The sequence below is a fragment of the Oryzias latipes genome, chromosome 3, assembly GCF_002234675.1.
Source record: "Oryzias latipes chromosome 3, ASM223467v1".
Taxonomy (NCBI): Eukaryota; Metazoa; Chordata; class Actinopteri; order Beloniformes; family Adrianichthyidae; genus Oryzias; species Oryzias latipes.
Window position 1 is genome coordinate 4,459,716 of NC_019861.2, and position 7,192 is coordinate 4,466,907.

Below are 7,192 nucleotides of genomic sequence, written 5' to 3' on the forward strand. Positions count from 1 at the left end.
TCCCTTCTTAAAGCAAAACAACAAAAACAGACTATTTTTAACATGTCAATTTACCTGCATGTTCATATATGGATTGTTTGCATTTCTGTTTGCTTGTTTTTATCTGATCTTCATTTTTTTGTTGTCGTCTTCATTTGACCATGGGTTAATTTGAGGTTAATTTATTTAACAGGTGTAAAGCATAGGACGCCATCCTGACCACAGGTTGGTGTTTAGAGAACAAAACGTCTGCAAGAAAGTATGCACAGTCACTTTGAAAACACACAAAGGTTTATGTAAATGTAAATTTTCTTATGCCATGTTCTGCATTCAAGTTCATGGTGTTTTTCACCTTTCAGCATGTCCCTTCATGGTCGCCACAATGAATCAGCTTTTACTTATCCACACAGGCCCCAAGTCTGGATCAGGTTTTCCTGCAGAAACACTGAGATCAGTTCTGACTTCTCCTCCCTGAGGAAGGTTGGAAGAAATGTTCCTGTCTGCATCCATCCCTTTGTGTGAAAACAGTGAACAAATGGAATGACTTTTTGAGAATTCAAGATTGATGTGTCCAACATGGAGGTCATATTGCTATTTCTGATGCAAAGAAAGAGTTGTTTATGCATATTTACAGCAGAGTAAAATACATTTTCTAAAACCTCTGAGGTCTTTCTCATGCAATGGTAGGGGAGTGGATCGCTGTCCCCACAGTGCAGGGGGTAAGACTCTGACGTGCGGTTGGCAAGGTGCTGGCTGCCGTTAAGAGAAGTTTTTATCCTAAATTAACATGGACTGCAAATGTTAATTACAGCACAGATGACATCAAAAACTCTGGTCCAGCTGTGACAGGTTTGAATAGGAAAACTGTTAACCTATTTATGTGAACAGAGTAAACAAAAAAGTTGGTTGATAACATGTGTTTGATCAGTTGTTCCACTGTTTCAAGAGCTGTGGGCGGCTTGGGGAAAGGGATCAGCTGCCATGATTTAGAAAAGCGATCAATGACAGAGAGGATGGTGGTGTTACCTCTTTTGCGGGGTAGATCTGTGATGAAATCCACTGTGACCAAAGACGCTGTGGTATGGGCAGTGGATGGAGGAGGCCGGCCGGAAGCTGTCAAGGAAACTATGAGAGACTATAAGAAAAGTGTTTGCTCAGTGGATCAGTCAGCGGGATTAGCATGCAGAGGTTCTAAATTAAAGACCGGCTGAAGACCGGTCTCCGATGACTTTTTTTTTGCCTTGCCATTCTTGATAAAATTGAGTTCGACTAACTCTATTATATTTCATTACATGGAATAATTTTCTTTGAGGTGGGGCTACTCATATTTATTGGATGGAAATCCTGCCCATAATTAACCCTTGTGCTATCTTAGATGACCCCACCCTTACATTGACGTGTTCTCCCTACCATGACAAAGGTGGATAAAGGTGGAAAGATTTCATGTAATCCATGGACACCAGTGAAGATCACAAATCATTGAAGAAAAAAGGGTAACGCTTTCTTTTACAGTACAGTACTTACAGTGTACTTAAGTGGTATTTACATGGTACTTATTGTGTAACTACTGGGTACTTTCAGGGTACTTACATGGTACTTTTTATGGAATTTACTGGGTACTTACAGTGTGTTTACATGGTACTTTACTGGGTACTTACATGGTACTTTTTGTGTCTACTTTGTACTTACATGGTACTTACTGTGTATTTATATGGTACTATTTGGTTCATACCTATGTGGTACTTACTGGGTATTTACATGTTGTGCAAAGGTGTCTTTTATGGTACTTACCACATGTAAGAACAAGGTAAGTACAAATAAAGTACCTTGACCTTTAGGTCTGCACTCGCTGCATGTTTCATGGTATTTACCATGAATTTACCACAGAAACTACCCCTTAAGTAAACTGAAACTGGACTGTAAAAGAAAGTCAGCCCTATTTCCACTCAACTACATGGTACTTTCATTACTAAATACTGGGTATGTTCACTTGAATATTACTTGGTACTTACCCCTTAAGTACAATGAAACTGTACTGTAAAAGAAAGTCAGCCCTATTTCCACTCTATTACATGGTACTTTCAGTAGTAAAGGCTGGGTATGTACACGTATTACATTCCCGTACAGTGTACATACACACTTGGTCTTCTGACCTCACCAAATGAGACAATGCTAACTTGTTGGTAAAGGTCAAATAACTGCATTGTAAAAACATATTCCTACTTCTTGTAACTTCTTCTTTCTCTTTCGGCTTTTCCCATCAGGGGTCGCCACAGCGAATCATCGTTTTCCACCTCACTCTGTCATGGACATCTTCTACCCTAACATTAGCCAACTTCATGTCCTCTGTTAAGACATCCATGTATCTCCTCTTTGGCCGTCCTCTTGCCCTCCTGCCAGGCAGCTCCATCTCCAACATCCTTCTACCAATATATCCACTATCCCTCCTCTGAACATGTCCAAACCATCTCAGTCTGGCTTCTCTGACTTTGTCGCTAACACAGGCAACATGAGCCGTCCCTCTGATGTACTCGTTCCTTATCCTGTCTAACCTGGTCACTCCTAAGGAGAACCTCAACATCTTCATCTCCGCTACCTCCATCTCAGCCTCTTGTCTGTGTCTCACTGCTACCGTCTCTAACCCATAGAGCAGAGCTGGTCTCACCACTGTCTTGTACACCTTTCCTTTGAGTCTTGCTGGCACTCTTCTGTCACACAACACTCCTGACACTTTCCTCCACCCACTCCAACCTGCCTGCACTCGCCTCTTCACCTCTTTTCCACACTCCCCATCACACTGAACTGTTGACCCCAAGTACTTAAACTCCTGCACCTTCTTCACCTCAGCCCCCTGTAACCTAACGCTTCTACCTTGATCCCTCTCGTTCAGACACATGTATTCTGTCTTACTACGACTGACCTTCATACCTCTTCTTTCCAGAGCAAACCTCCACCTCTCTAGCTGTTCCTCCACCTGCTCTCTACTCTCACTGCAAATTACGATGTCATCCGCAAACATCATTGTCCAGGGAGATTCCTGTCTTACCTCGTCTGTCAGCCTGTCCATCAGCATAGCAAACAAAAAAGGACTCAAAGCTGATCCTTGGTGTAGTCCCACCTCCACCTTGAACTCCTCTGTCTGACCTACAGCACATCTCACCACCGTCATACTTCTCTCATACATGTCCTGAACTACTCTGACATACTTCTCTGCCACTCCAGACGACCTCATACAGTACCACAGCTCCTCCCTCGGCACCCTGTCATACGCCTTCTCTAAATCTACGAACACACAATGCAGCTCCTTCTGACCATCTCTGTACTTTTCCATCAACATTCTCAAAGCAAAAATGGCATCAGTGGTGCTCTTACGGGGCATGAAACCATACTGCTGCTCACAAATCTCCACCTTCTTCCTAAGCCTGGCTTCCACTACTCTTTCCCACAGCTTCATTGTGTGGCTCATCAACTTTATTCCTCTATAGTTGCTGCAGTTCTGCGTGTCACCCTTGTTCTTAAAGATCGGGACCAGGACGCTTCTCCTCCATTCCTCGGGCATCTTCTCACTCTCTAGAATCCTATTGAACAAACTAGTTAGAAATTCCACTGCTGTCTCTCCTAAGCACTTCCATACCTCCACAGGTACGTCATCAGGACCAACGGCCTTTCCGCTCTTCATCCTTTTCAGAGCCTTCCTAACCTCATCCTTTCCAATCTCTGCTACTTCCTGCTCCACAACAACCACATCTTCCTCCCTTCTTTCCCTGTCATTTTCCTCGTTCATCAGCTCCTCAAAATACTCCTTCCATCTTTTCTGTACACTCTCCTGGGTTGTTAGCACCTTTCCATCTCTGTCCTTAATCACCCTTATCTGTTGCACGTCCTTCCCATCTCTGTCTCTCTGTCTGGCTAGCCTGTACAAGTCCTTCTCTCCTTCCTTTGTGTCTAGCCTGTCATAAAGCTCATCGTAAGCTTTCTGTTTGGCCTTTGCCACCTCTCTCTTCACTCTACGCTGCGCTTCCTTGTACTCCTGTCTACCTTCCTCAGTCCTTTCTACATCCCACTTCTTTTAGCCAACCTCTTCCTCTGGACGCATTCCTGTACTTCCTCATTCCACCACCAAGTCTCTTTACCGTCTTTCCTCTTTCCAGATGACACACCAAGCACCTTCCTACCTGTTTCCCTGATAATCTCTGCTGTAGTTTCCCAGTCATCTGGAAGCTCATCCTGACCACCCAGGACCTGTCTCAACTTCTGCCTAAATTCCTCACAAGTTTCTTCATTCTGTAGCTTCCACCACTTGGTCTTCTTTTCTGTTTTCCCTCTCTTCTTCTTCCTGACCTCCAGAATCATCTTACACACCACCATGCGGTGCTGTCTGGCTACACTCTCTCCTACCACCACTTTGCAGTCATTAACCTCTCTCAAATGACCTCGTCTACATAGGATGTAGTCCACCTGAGTACTCCTACCTCCACTTCTGTATGTCACTCTATGTTCCTCTCTCTTCTGGAAGTAAGTGTTGACTACAGCCATTTCCATCCTCTTTGCAAAGTCCACCACCATCTGTCCCTCCAGATTCCTTTCCTTCACACCAAACCTGCCCATCACCTCCTCATCACCTCAGTTGCCCTCACCAACATGTCCATTAAAGTCTGCTCCAATAACCACTCTCTCTCCTCTGGGAAAACTCTCTATGACCTCATCCAACTCACTCCAGAATCTCTCCTTCACTTCTAACTCACAGCCAACCTGTGGCGCATACCCACTGACTACATTCACCATCACCCCTTCAATTTCTAACTTTAGGCTCATCATCCTGTCTGAGACTCTTTTCACCTGTAGAACACTGTTTACAAACTCCCCCTTCAGAATCACTCCTACCCCATTTCTCTTCCTATCAACACCATGATAGAACAGTTTGTATCCTCCTCCAATACTACGTGCCTTGCTGCCCTTCCACCTTGTCTCTTGCACACACAGTACATCTACCTTCCTTCTCTCCATCATGTCTGCCAGCTCTCTGCCTTTCCCTGTCATTGTGCCAACGTTAAGAGTCCCTATTCTCAAACCTATGTTCCTGCCTTTTCCCTTCTCTCTCTGGCCACGGACCCTTCTGCCTCCCCTCTTTCTTCGACCAACAGTAGTCAAATTTCCACCGACACCCTGTAGGTTAACAGCATCGGTGGCGGTCGTTGTTAACCCGGGCCTCGACCGATCCGGTATGTCTAAAGTGTTGTGGATGATTCGCATGGTTATTTTGGCAATTTATACGCCGGATGCCCTTCCTGACGCAACCCTCTCTATTTATCCGGACTTGGGACCGGCACAGAAGTAACTGGCTTGCAACCCCTGTGGCTATTCCTACTTCTTGTAACATGAGGCAAATTTAAAGAAAAACAAGACAGCAGTGAAAACAACAATCTTTAATATGAAACATATCTGCAGCATACAAAGTGTCATCACAATGAAATATGTTTTAAGTACAAAACAGTACAAAGGAGCATTCCAAAAAACACATTATTGGCCTGAGGGTCGTGCTTTTTGTCCGTCAAAATTCTTTCAGCAGAGTTTGGTAACGGTGCAGGACATCTTCAGGGTTTGTAACTGCAATACAATTCACAATAAAAGCTCAAATGAACATAAAAAGCATAAGGACTTTGATGAAATACAAAATAAATTTTACTTATTTAATCATTTCTGTAATGAGTTTGATAAATCTCTGTGTATTATTTATCGCTTTGACTGTAATGGTTGAAATTAATCAATTATCCTCATTTATAAACATGATAGATTATCCACAACTTTAAATTTTAGTTATATAAACAAGAACAAAAAAGAAATCAAAGAAAAAAAAATCAAAATTGCCATAAAAAATCTAATTTGTTTAGACAAAGAATGACAAAATTAATGTTTTAATTGCCAATTGCTGTATGTATTTCTTCTTTATAAATATTATTTGCACCTACAATTTGCATTAGCATGAAAAACATGGCAGTGTAAAAGAAAAGGAAAAAGAAATAAATAGGCAATTTCAAATTCAACGCAGTTATTCACAAAAATATGTTTTACATTTTCAAACAGTTACATTCACTTTTGGGTGGTATTGTTGTCTCTTTCATATTTGAAAATAAATAAATAAATAAAAATAGAATTAAAATGGAGAAAGAAAAGAAAATGCAGTTAAACTCTTCATTAATGTAAATACTATGTCCACTTGGTGGATTTAACTTACTTTAGCTTACTCTCCTGTGGCTTCACGGATTCGTCTGGGATGTCTTCTTCACCATAGCTGATCTAAAGCGGTAAAAAGACGCAAGTACATCATCATTATTTTAAATAAACGCCTTTCTTTGATTTTCCCAGAAAGACGTGCGTTCAGTCAAACGAGCACAGAACAACAGACTTTATCATTTAGGCTACGTGCTTGTTTTACAGGTGCCCCTCTCCTGGTAAGTAACAACAATGTCTGTAGATTTTCATTACAAACTTTGAAAATTTAAACATTTTGAAATAACTGAAATTATTGCAGTAACATAGACGGGAGCCGGTTTAGCTCGTGCTGGTTTGCGGCGCCTTCTGTCCGTGAAACCAGGGTTCGACTCCAGGCTGCTCCCTGTTCCCTTCTCTACCTCTGTGCCAGTCCCAAGCCCAGTTTGAGAAGGTTGCCTCAGGAAGGGCATCCAGCGTAAAACATTGCCAAGCTTTCCATGCGACTTGTTCGCTGTGGCGACCCCTTGATGGGAGAAGCCGAATGAGGAAGAAGATTGCAGTAACGTAGACATGCTCTTACGTCACATTTCAAACACAGAGATAGCGGTTTGAAATCACAAGGTTAGCATCTTTATAAAGTTTGATCAGTTTAAATATTTACATGTAATTTATCCAATATTTAAAAAAACAAAAACACTGGCTTACCTGCCAGATGAAGAGAAATTCAAACTGTTGCGCCCGCCTCGAGGCTCTCCGGATTAATGCACGTTCACTTTGGGGGTAGTTGTGCTGCATTCAAGTGCGCGGGGAATTTGCAACTTTACTTGCCCCGACCTACTTAACAAAAACACACACTCGGGGTGTTTTTAGTATTAAAAGTAAATATTTAGCCTTGTTGTTTTACATATTTTCCTGACATTATATATTAAAACAAGTTCATTTTTAAAACAATATTTAAAAAAAGTTAAGTTTTGAATAATTTATTATCATGTTTATAAAT